The sequence below is a fragment of the Centruroides vittatus genome, unplaced genomic scaffold (genome assembly GCF_030686945.1).
Source record: "Centruroides vittatus isolate TY-2023 unplaced genomic scaffold, ASM3068694v2 contig_391, whole genome shotgun sequence".
Taxonomy (NCBI): Eukaryota; Metazoa; Arthropoda; class Arachnida; order Scorpiones; family Buthidae; genus Centruroides; species Centruroides vittatus.
The window spans coordinates 1,997,649-2,010,849 of NW_027122207.1; positions in this window are offsets into that span (position 1 = coordinate 1,997,649).

The following is a 13,201-nucleotide window of genomic DNA, read 5'->3' on the forward strand; positions in this document are numbered from 1 at the left end:
TTTAAAAATTTTATTTACAATAGTATATAATTAATGAACATGATCATATGACCAGGGCCGGATTTACCAATCCAGGGGCTTTGGGCACAAATTCGGTGGGGGCCCCCCTTTAAGAGTATGCAAATTTGATGATTTAGAAAATTTACACAAAATACTGTACTTTTAACTAGATTTCAACTAGGAAGTTGTAAATTTCATTTAAAAATAAGGTTATTGTAAACATACATATATTTTATTGTGTAAAACTAATTATTTTAATTTAATTGAAAAATACCTGTATAAAATTTTTTCCCGAAATTTTCCGATGTTTCATAGGTTTTTCCAGGGTTTGGTTTTCTTTGCCTGTGGGCCTGATGATTAGGCCACAATAGGCTGTCGCAGTAATAGGAAAAAAAAATTATGTTTAAACATAGTTTTGTGGGGGCCCTGGGCACCGGCCCCAAATGTCCTTATGTAAATCCGGCCCTGCATATGACCCAGGGTCAGCGACGCGCCGTAAGTTTGTTTTGATAGAATCTCAACTCCTTTGGGCCTTCCTGTCAATTTTTTAAGTGAGTCCGACTCTTCGAATAAATTATGTGGTATTTTTTCTCGCTAACCTTTCTTGTATCCTATTTGTGCCAAATATCCATCGATTGGTCGCTATTATGGCAGATTTGACAGATTATGTTCTTTGGGCTCAAAAGAAATGTTTTGGATTTTGAGGAACTTCATGGTCGAATTTGTGTAGTCAGACAAAGTTTTGTCGGGCTAAAAGATGAGATCGTCATTTTGATGATGTTTGTTAAGAAAAGAAGTTTGAATTTTCTTTAGATATTCGTTTTAATACGTATCAGCATCAATTGCAAGGGATTTCTTCATAAAAAATGGCTTCGAAACACCTGCTGGTGAAATGACAATGTACAGTACAGCATGACTTTTGCTTCAAATTTCTTCTTAAATTTGTACTTTAGTTTAGATGCTTGATTTGCATGCTGGAGAGAGAAAAGTACTTCTCGTGTCAGAAACGAATGTTTTGTTTCCAAAATTTCTTACAAGCCAATTGCATTGCGTTCGGATTTCAGTAATTTTTTCGTGTATTCTTGGATTCTCTTCTTCTTTTTCTTTATGCCCATTTTTTAAGCGTCTTACCTACATATGTTCGATAAGAATTAAACATTTCATCTATCTCCACCTGGCTAACTGCATCTTTTCGATCAAACATTTGTCGCAATGCTCTTCGGTTTTCAGCATTTATAACAACCGGTTTTCTTCCATTTCCGCCATCTTTTTCATCTTTCAGATATCTGTTACTTCTTCAAAATGTTATATATAATTGCCTTCTTCTTCTGCTAAAAAATGGTCCATTTTTTGAGTGGTTTGCCTTATTTTCGCATATTTGTACAATGTACACTCTTAATGTGGCTTCTTTTAAAGCCATTTTTCCAGACGGTCAGGCGGTCAATGCGTACTAGTCGAAAATTCCCCAGGAATTTTTTGGGGGTTTTCCGACCGCATATCTCGACCCCGTCTCCTATCACCCGGCCGCTCCATTTTGGCCCTGGCCGAACTCATAATGGTCTTGAGAAAAAAGTCCGCCCTTTTAGTGCCCATAGGGCGAAATGAGCAAGATTTTTGTCTCATCCGTTACATAAAATCATTAATAATAATAAATGGAATAATACGAATCAATAACCATTTTTTACAGTCATTTTAATTTAAACAAGGTTCTTATAATATTAACCAATCCTAACTTATGTGTACATTCTTTTGCGCTTAAAGACTAATATAGGTTTATTGCTAATGTTTCATATTCCTGCTTAAATTTTCAATACTTTATTAATTTTCTTTGGTATGAAAATAATAAATTCATGAATTTTTAAAGAATTAAATCATAATTTCATCATTTTCCGTTCAATCAGTTTTGCTATCAGTTGAATTTTTAAATGTTAAAAGTTTAGCACACCGACAATGACATTCCTTTCATATTTGTGAAAAACTGGAAAAAAGTTTTTCACAAATATGAAAGGAATGTCATTGTCGGTGTGCTAAACTTTTACGTAAGTGAATAGGTTCTGTACACTAAGTCTATACACAATTTATCTTAAATATTTAAAAAAAAATTAAATAACGAGCTTTTAGTGATATTTTATATAATATGTACTTATTAGTTTACTTCTTAGTAATGGTAGTATCTTTAATTGAAATGAATAATTAAAGTGATTAGTCTATTTTTATTTATTTTCATAATCTCTAGATTATCCATGCCATCAACTGATTAACTATTGTATAATTATATATTTTGTATCTAATAATGATTTTAAATGAATTGCTTGAATGGCAACTAATCTGAACGTGAAATTTTGCTCAAATTTATTTCTAGAATTTTATTTTTATGCATTTTCAAATAGTGATAGAATAAAAAATAAGTATCAAATTCCTTTATTATTTAGAATAAAATCAAATTATAATCTATATTGAAAATTATACAAAAAATAAACAGTTAGCCTCATTAATCTTATGTCTAAGCCTTAAATTTCATTGCCATTTTGGTATGATAGAAACTTCTACTTATCATTATTTTTACTAATATTAATATAAAAATTTGTTTTGTGTGGTCTTTTTGTGTGAGTGTCATTATTAAAAACAAATTTGCAATCAATTGACAAAATAAGTTATAAATAAATTCCTTTCTTTGATTTAAATCTACAACCTCTTATTGGGTATCTATAGTTTTTGAGTATCGTATGTAGGTATCAAGAATTCATAAACAAAAGATTAACAGTAAATTGTCTTCTTAACTGTGAATTATAAAAAAAAAATGAAGGGTTACGTTTAATATACTCTGATAGAAACTTTCACTGATGAGTATTTTTCTAATAATAAATCAAACACTTCAGAATTGGTCCTTTGGTGGAAATTATACATAAATTATTTATTTTTGCAAGAAGTACTATTGTGGCATTTGAAATTGAACTTTATGTTTTTGGAGAGACATTTGCGCTTTTTGAGACGGTTATACTGTTGACAACGTGTTGGATTGTTTATTTTTGGTTTAATTCTCAATGTAGATTAAAATTTGATTTTATTCATTTTATTATATCAATTACTTTATTACAACACTTAAAAATAAATTTATCACATTGAGTCATGACTATATTTATAAGTGTCCACAACGTGTCGTAGCATTTTTTCATTGCCAGGTAGCGTTTTGGTTGATTATTAAAAGAATCTCAAGAAGAATTTCGTTTTGTGTCTTGTTGAATATTTTTGAAGGTGCCATGACATTAAATTCGCATTATGGCTTGTGGTCGAATTTTTCGCTAAATGAGCGTTTTCGGTCTTTAAGCCTAACTTATGTTTAACGTTAAAAAATTTTTCATCTTTATCATTAAAAAATATTTATTTCAAAATAGTGACGAAATTATCATACAGAAAGTAACAATCCTACTAAGTAATCCATTATTTGAGAAAATTAATGCACGTGTATTTTATAATATTCTAAAACGAGTTTTAAGTGAGTATGTAGTGGCTGCATATTTACTTATTTACTTATTATTTTCTATATATAACTGTGATAAATAAAGTACTGTATATACTTATTTATTTATATATTTTAGTCTCTTACTAAAGTGATCTACAAAGATTTTATATTATTTATATAAAATACACTGCTGAATGCGAATTTAAACTTTGTTTTGATATAGGCCTACTTCCCATTTTACTTTAACGTGGCTTTTTCAGAATAAATGTATAAATAGTGAAATTAAATGTAGATTTGATAAAAAATAAAACACCATTTCCGAAAAAATTAATGTATTGCCAAATTTCCCTGATTGAAATTTTAGTCCGTGTCATGTTATATATTAGTAGAGTTGGTCGGCTAGTGTTTTCCTTATAATATATTTGATGGTTATTAAATTAAAAGAATAAGGTGATAAAATATAAGAATGAAAATATAATTGGGTTTTTAAATATTTTCTAAGATTACCTATTTCTTAGTGGATTGCAAAATTCTACTCAGGGCATTGCGACAGGGAGCTAATATCTGAGCAGAACATTTTTATTTTATAAAAACATATTTTTGTATATCTTTCATATTTTTCGCAATATTCTGCTATTAAAATATAAATATACTCAAATATGTGGTTGTATAGGAAAATATACGTAATATTTGTAATCTAAATATTCAAATAACATATCTTGAATACAAAAAAACTTATTTGAATATTTAAGTTTTCGGTTTAATGACATACCTACAAACGAAATACCAGCTTTACAGTTTAACGAAAATTAGTTGGATAACACATGCGATCAGATGTCAAAATGTCATATAATGTGATCTTACGTGCTCTTGAAAACTGTAGCTCAATTTCCATATGGGGGAAGAAAATCCGTGCAAAAGCACGATCTAAAAAGGATGCTAGCTTTTAATTTTATCGTTTCTCTGAAAAGCATGAAATGATTCTATACAAGACAAAACTTCATTGAAACTCTGAAATCCAAAAATTAAATGTATTACATTTTGATGATATGTTTGAAAGTGCGCTACAATCAATGAAAGTTCTACCTACTTCAGAAACTATTAAAAGTTTGCCTTCCTGAATCAGTTAGTGGTTCCTATTCATTCCGTGTTCATCAATTGGGCATTAATTTGGAATAGCAATTTACAACGATTTATTGCAAACGGTTGTATAACCTGGTGTTATCCATAAGTTTATATAATTTTGCTTATGAATATATATTTTTTACTGCGGAACTTAGATAAACAACCCAAAACTTAAACAAAACACAATTTCGATTCGTTTTACAACTTACAATTTTACTAAGATTTAGACCATCTCGTTACTCAAATGGACTACAATACTGATGTTTTATTGAGCTTCGAAATGCCAAAGAACGTCACTTGATCTGATAAATACAAATACTTTTAGTTGCAAATCGTAAATAGTTGCAAATTTGATCGAGATTGTCTATACATAATATGTTATAGATTTATTAAATTAGTACTTTTAAATAATTTTATTTTTGTATCTATGAGAGAAAGGACCGTTTTACTTCAATATATTGAAATAAACTGTAGTTCTGAAATACGCGTATTCAGAGAAAGGCAAAAAAGAAAAAAATGCATCTTTTGCTCTTAACAAAAGATTAAAAGTAAAGTATAACAAAGAACAAATTTTCCTGAAATATATTTTTATGTGTAAATAAGTTATTTTAGATTTATCTAAATAAAATTTTATGTGAAAATCTATTTTCCCATTATGATGATAAGCTATTGCTTTGGAATTTTGTTTTACATAAAATGTTATACGAGAGTTTTGGTAAAATTTAAATTAATCTTACCTTTAACATTTATATAAGCGTATATTTTGTGATTTATTGTTAATAAAAAATACATAAAGCAATTTTACAAAGTACATGAAACTGCTCTTCAATATTTAGAAAATTATAGTAATCAGAACTGTGTTATTGGAAATGACTAGTTATAGTATAGATCTATTTATTTACGACTTTATAGTGATTAGACGAGTTTCCTCTACTATCCTAAAGATAATTTAGGACTACAGCAAAGAGATGTAATGAATATATACATACTTTTTTTAATTATTTAATAACTCCAATATTTTCATTTTTGTCTAAATATCTTAGCGTGGTGATTTTAATAAGATTCTGCGAATGGTTTTATTATCTATGATAATATTCTGTACTCCTTTTAGTAAATTTTAAGAAATTAGATAGACAGATTTTAGAAAAATCACTGAAGTGAATAATGATTATAACCTACTTCTTTGAAACTTGTTTTTGGAAACTTGATTTGATTTTTTTATCTTGGATCTATTCAAAGACCATAAAAAAACCACTTCGCATTACTCTAGATGAGGGTTTTTCAACATTTTTTTTAAATCTCACGGCATAGATGAACCCCTAATTAAATTTTAGCATATGGATAAAAAAATCGCGTGATTTAAAGTTGTGTTTGTAAACATTCTATAGCCATATTACTTGCCACTTAACCTAATTCTTCTGGTCTATGTAGTTTTTATTTATTTATAAAGAAAAAACACTGTGGCCATTAGGCCTTCATCAAGTGTTTGCTGACTAAAAGAAAAATAAACAAGAAAGCCGAAATATTAAGCCGAAAGTCGATTAACAAAGTTTGAATTAAATAAAATAGTATTGTTGTTCCTTAAAATAGCAGCAGGTTATAACAATAGTCATTTAAATTAATAATACTCATTTACATAAGAAAAGCAATTAACATTAAGTCTTAATTTGCATTTAAAAGTGGTACGACAATTGCTTTTAGAAACCGGCCCAATGTCCCGCTATTTCTAAGTTAAAATCATTTGAACTAAATATGAACAATTATAAATGCATTTTTCTTTTAACAAAAATTTCATTTTAAATGAAATAACCTGGTGTTATCCATAAGTTTATATAATTTTGCTTATGAATATATATTTTTTACTACATTATGTGTACGTTTATTTATTATAACAATTTAAATTGATTATACGAGTTTTTTAGAGGTTTTAATTTTGATGAGTGCACTAATTGTTCTTTGGGCTTCTTTCGAAAATAATTTATTTAATAACCTTCAAAAATTTTCTCGGCACACTTACGATCTTCTCTCGGCACCATTCTATTCCAAATTAAATTTCATTTTTATATAAATATGCTAATTCGAGTAAACAAATTATAACTTATCTAAAAGCAGTTCATTGTATGATATAAATATATTGTTTCTACATTGAACATAATGCATTCTAAACATCTTAGTTTTAGCATAGATATATTTAAAAAAATTCAAATTGAAAAACTTTTACAAGGTTAATATTTATTTACTATTAAATTATTTTTATATTAGAGAAAATAAATACGATAATAGTAAATAGTGTAATCAAATAACGAAAAGTGCAGCAGCGAATTTTTGAATAATAAAAAGATCTAAATTCACAACAATGATAACATATAAATTATAAACTATTGAAAATTAGAAAAGTATTATTTGTAATATATTTGATAAAATAATAAGTCTATTATCCTGTTTGAAGGATTGCTTTTTAATTTTTAACGCTTTCCGTTCTGTGGGAATTAAGAGAATATTTTTCATATCCAACATAGATCTGGCCATGCCCACAATGGGACCAGCCGATCCATTGTGATGGTAAAGGACGGGGCTCGATATCTGAAACTGGTGACTTTATGAAAAATTTTTGAGGAGTTTTTCGAGGATTCGGCTCATTAATCGACTCGTCACCATCCGATCGTCTATAAGAATAATTAATGTATAATTATTATAATTAATAATTCATATTAAGTACTAAATTTACTTTCAGTAGGCCTAAATGACACATCATTTTTTAATCAGAAAAAATTTACTACAATGTAATATAAATAATTTGAAGGCAGATAGGCAGATAGATTATTTTAATGGAATCGTGATAATATAATTCATCCAACAGATTTGGCATCTTATACTATTGAGCTGTAAAAGTCTAGGCTACAGTCCGGTTTTCACTATTATTGATTTTTAAATTATATTTATTAATTTTTATGTCTTGCATACATCATTATAATTAATGACACTCAACAAAAGAAATATTTTTTGATAAACTAAAAGTATTTTAAGTTCCAGTTCTGATAATATAATAATTTAGATAGCAGATCATCATAAAATAGATTTTATGATTTATAGAGAATGCAATGAAAATCGCTTAAATGAAAAATTAACTTTATAAGTTCAATAATCCTATTAAGAAGCTTATCTATAAGAAATATAGTTCTCGACATCATTAATGTATTAATTAATAAACTTGATTCCTTTCAAAAATCAGTTTTTATTGTAGCATAATTTCTTGAGTTAGTTCAAATTAGAGTTTGTTGACGAGTCTCTAGTATATTACGTTCTTTAAACACAGGCCAATTTCTAATTCGCCTATTATGGTAACCTAGTTCGCAATGAAGTTAGTTACTAAGAGTAAGACTTGTTGTTCTTGTCTGTTAAGTTATGGCAACGCAACACTTGGGCGATCTGCCTAGGGGGATGCCTTCTGGGAGGTCTTTTAAGGAAAACTGGCCCCTATTTAGACGTTACAGATGTGGAGAAAACCCGGAAAACTCCACGTGGCCAGCCCGTCCGAGCCCACGACCGAACCCCCAGTCTTCAGGATACGAGGACCGCTTGGCCACTGGTAAGCCCTAAGAGTAAGAAATACGTCCGACATATCAAATTGAATTATCCATGAAAAATTATGAACTCAGGATAAGATTTTAATTTTCATCTCTTTCGGTTATTAGTAAATGTCTTTTAAAATGCAGTCATTGAAATGATATTATTTATATCCTAAATGTATTTTCAGCTTCTTTCTTATATATATATTTCCATTATCTTTTTGTAATGTATAAATTTAAAGTATATCATTTAAAGTATAACTATATAATTCAATATTATAATATAAACACAATTCTTTCGATTACTTCTGTCGAGAAAAATATAAAATTATAAATTTTAAAATTTTGTGATTAGCAAAATTAAATTTATGAATTGTTTAGATTTAAACGAACGTGTGCAAATTACAAAGAGAGAATAATTATCTAGAAATTTGTAATTGTGACCATTGTTAAAATTTTATCAATATTTCAATATTCAATGATTACTGATTACATAAAGTAATTGATTAAATCATATTATTTAAAAAGTTTAATAAAAAAAATCTTATTCAAAAATTTACTGTGTTCGTGTTTATAATGCATGATATCATTTTCGATCATCAGTAAGAAGCTAGCAAGAGAAAACAGATTCGAATCTAATCTGGACATTCGTGATATTTCATGGACAGCTCGAACCGCAGCATCGTTTTTCATTTCTCACCCGCACGAATCAATCCCATTGAGGGTCAAACTCACTTGGAATCAGTAAAAATGAAAACAGTCTGTATACCTGATAGTGCTGCAGTGCCCTGCATCAACAAATCAAACTCATTTTAACATTTACTTTATTTACATTTAAGGTTGCTTTTACTTTCATTATATTCGTTTAAATTTACTTCTAATCTCTTAAATTAACGAGGCATTTGAAAACAGAATATTATATACAGTAGCGTTTAATAGAAAATGTTAAGAATAGAATACGGTTAAAAAGGAAAGTGAATAAAATTTCATTTTATTCACTTGTCTTCTTTATATATTTATTATATATTTTAAATTTGTTTTGAATATATTTTAATATGAATATGAGTATCGGATATCTTTTGACTATATTTTAATACGTGGACTGTATAAATGAAGATGAATCTGATCGACATAATTAATACTGGATACATATGAAGGAAGAAATTTAATTCGAGAAGTCGATATACTCAGAACAGTATATGATGTTTGCTAAAAACTATTTCGATGAAGCTTTTAGTTTAGTTTTTCTACGAGAATAGTCGAATATTAATTTGGAATTCTATTATTAGAGCTACAGTATATATATATAATACAGAATAAGAATAAATTTTCTGAAAGTTATTTTGCATTTCAAAATATTTTATAAAAGTAAATTATTTTCAGTAACGCAAAGAAATTAATTAGTTACTAAAGAAGCATAGCAACACATTCCTCTGTTTTCTTTTCTTCTAAAGTAATGAAAATGTAAAATGCTTCTACACTAATTAATACGTTATTTTTATCTTTTACTAGAAAATCGATTATTTAATTTTAGGTGAAAACCTTTTTGAAACTAACTCTACATACTAATTACTAAGTCTGTTTGCTGTTTATTAGTCGAAAATAGTAAATGACCCTAGAAGACGTTATTTACATGTTTTGTGTTTAAGTAAACTTAAAAACAATGTAAATTGCATTGTTATTTAATACATCTTACCATCACACATTACTAGTGTCAGATTATTGAGCATGAAACGCAATGTGTCTCTTTTAATATAGATAATGTAGTGAGTAGAATAAATAATCAGATAGAATGACAATTCAGCACAAATATAATAAACATGATCTTATTTGATCCCAGTTTCTGATGCAAATATCTGAACTTACTGTATTCGTATAGTTTATTTAACCGTGAACGAATGAAGAAATATATTTAGAATAAATTTTGACGAATAATATACGCTAAATTAAGAATTTTAAATGGTTGAAATACATATGTCAACGGGAAAATTTATTTCCTGTAGGATTTTGAACATCAATTCGAAACTTCCATAATACATTGCATTTGGTGAAATCCATGAACACCATGTTTAGATTATGATGATGCGGTCTGTAGGAAAAATAGAAGAATAAAAGAATAAAAATCGATTGAGATTTTTCTGGCGATATGCCAAAACAATATCATTCAGTCATTCGTCAGACTTTAACGTGTTGTAGAAAAATGTAGAAAAATGAAGACGAACAAGTCCTAAACTCAAAGAAGGCCCGTTCCAGCTTTTCTTGGAGATTGCTTCAATCTGTCAGACTGTAACTGTATTATAACGAATGATACTGAGACAATCGAGATGTAGATATATCTCGATTCATGCCCTTCCATTATAAAGTGGAATAAACATAGAACAAGTTGAGATATATGCAAATAAATTGTAAAGGAATTATTCATTCCTTATAAGTTATATATGTGTTAAATATGAATAGTCATTGAATTTATTTACATTAAGTTTTAGTAATAAACAGAACAAGAAACGGATGAAAACGAAGAAAAAATACTACAAACGTGTTCTTAATTCAAATTCACTGTAATTATTTCGCAGCAATAATAATAAAATATAATATGCTGTATAAATCCTATATACATATTTTAAATTTATATTTTACTCGTACTACTAAATGACGTGCAATGAGTTAGCATTTAAAACTTCGATTTACAAGCTGCGAACTGAAAAGTAATACTTCGCTAGTCACGCAGAGATATAATCTTACAGCGTGTAAAAAATAAATCTATATCCTACCATTAAGCAGTAGCATGATTTTGATTAGTTATGTAATCGTAATATGCCATACTGTTGTTTTAAATAAGTTAGCATAATGAAGAAATGCCTTATACATTAGTATAGAATTAAATTTTCAAGTAAAAATCTACATTTAATATACTACAATAATTTTAATGAGACGTGAAAGCTTGTATTAATTAATTCAGATAGCTTTTTGATAAAATATTTAAGAAATTCAATATAAAAAGGATGTATTAATTGCATCAATTTATTTCTCTGCATGTTAAATGATAATGCAGATAAATAAAACTTTTAAAATATATTTTTTTAATTGGAGAAATAATTAAACGAACACTTTCCTGAATAAAAATTTATAAAATTAACTGAAATTTTCAATATAGCGAGATTAAATATGCAAAACGAATTTTGTTAACGAATAATCAGGAAATTATTATTATAATTTATAATTAGATAGTAGATTTAGATAGAAGAAATTAATATACATTCGTTATGTTAACGTAATAAATATATTACAGACAAATATTTATTATGATTTTTTTATTTTACACAATATTTGCCGCATAATGATCGAATATTAGCTAATTATATTACCATTATAATTATAAAATTTTAAGAATTTAACAAATTTATACTAATTATCAAGCTATAGCTAATTTAGTAATTAAACAGAAAAAAATGTATATAAGATATAAAAAAAGATATTCGTTATTTTCAAAAACTAAACAGAATGTTTAATTTATTATGATTTGTTAACGTTGTTTTTATCATATTTTATAAATTTTAAAAATTAATATCCACTTGAATAAGTCAGTAGAGTTGATTTATTTAGTTAGAACGATTCTTCACTTTTAAATTTTTTATTATTAGATTTTTATGATTAGTATGCGGTCATTTATATTTCAAGATTGTTTTTCTAAGAAATACTGATTATCGCCATGAATTCTAATTGTAATTTTAATTCTAGAAAAAAATACATCTATATGTAAATTTGTATGAGAGTTTTTACTATTAGATACTACAATATCTTAAATTAAATATATATAATTCAAAATGTAATCAAAAATATATTGTTCAATACAGTGAGTTATATATTATTTCGCAAAATATCCGATTAAACTATAAAAATAAACGAAATCTTAAATAAAATATGAAAATTATTTTGTTTGTATACAAATTTGAAAAAAAAAAATTACAATTTACAAAAATGAAATTTTTCAATTCTCTAAAATTTGATATGGATTGAACAAATACATTCGATATGGAAATTTGATATGGAAATTTTCTGTAATGGAGTCTGTCCCAGTTGTCAACCATCTTATCAGATAATGGAAGCAATTTAAATCAGCTCAAATGTTTGAAATGATATCTGTCAAGATCAAGACTGATATATTATTTATCGAAAATATCCGTAATGAACTGCAATGTTTTCTCATTGATTTTATGTAAATATTGAATGGGCTTCGTGTATACGATTCTTCTTTATTATAAAAGTATGCTTTTCTAATAGAGAATATTCTGTTTTACTGAAAAATTTAGATATGTTGTAAGAATTATTCTCTATAACTTATAAGTTAAGAGATATTGAAATTTTTATGAAGAAAAAGATTATTTTAATGCACTATGAGGTGGATGAATATTGCTTATTTAGATACGAATGTTTGCCTATTTAAATTAGAAAATATTTATAAAATAATAATATTTTTTTGACAGAATTTTAAGCATTCCTGACTAAGTTTTAATAAAATATGCGATAAATGTCATTCATCTTATAAAATAAAAACAGAAAATTAAATGTTTACACAATTCGAATGATAATTTGTTTGTGAAATTTTAAATATGTTGACTTTTATACTATAATTGTTAAATGTTTCGTGAATTTCATCATAACGCAGAATGGAGGTAAATGTTAGTTACTATATAGCACATTTATCTTAAAGATAACAGATTTGCTAACTTTATAAATATGGTTTAAAATAGTAGAAAAGTTAATGTGATTTATATACACTATTTCATAAAATTTTATAAATAGAAAATAAACTAAAAAGAAAATAAATTCTGTTACGTAAAATTCAATTTATTTACAAATATAAAGGTTTGATTTTCCATTCGACATAATGTAAAATTATATAATATAAAATAAAGTTTTGTGTTATAAAAAATATTATATTCATTCTGAAATAAAATATAAAATATACGTATTCAATTTTAAACAAATTGGAATTGTAATATTAAATAAAAATAAAATCACTTTTTCAATGTGTGAAAGCAAA